Below are 264 nucleotides of genomic sequence, written 5' to 3'. Positions count from 1 at the left end.
ACTCACGAGCCAAAACGGCATTAAAGTAGAGCTTCCCAGTCAGAGACACATTTTGCTTTTCTTCCATTATAAAACCCTCACGCCCACGCAGGACTCTCTCGCGCCCACACTACACTCCCTCAAGGCTATGCTGCACTACCTCACACCCACATTGCACTCTTTCACGCCCACACTGGACTCACTCACGCCCACACTGAAGTCTCTCACGTCCACACTAATCTCCTTCACGACTACATTGGACTTCCTCTCTCACGTCCACACTGA

The 264-nt window shown here is 51.5% G+C and overlaps 1 protein-coding gene across 1 annotated transcript in view; it reads left to right on the top strand.

Annotated features, from left to right (window-relative positions):
• LOC119586071 (gamma-glutamyl hydrolase-like) overlaps nucleotides 1-264 on the top strand; it is a 9,028-nt gene that overhangs the window by 8,224 nt on the left and 540 nt on the right. The gene's annotated exons all lie outside the window — the stretch shown is intronic.

Source organism: Penaeus monodon, chromosome 20 (genome assembly GCF_015228065.2).
Source record: "Penaeus monodon isolate SGIC_2016 chromosome 20, NSTDA_Pmon_1, whole genome shotgun sequence".
In the NCBI taxonomy this organism is placed as follows: Eukaryota; Metazoa; Arthropoda; class Malacostraca; order Decapoda; family Penaeidae; genus Penaeus; species Penaeus monodon.
The sequence above is the reverse complement of the archived record's forward strand: the minus strand, read 5'-3'. Positions and strand labels throughout refer to the sequence as shown.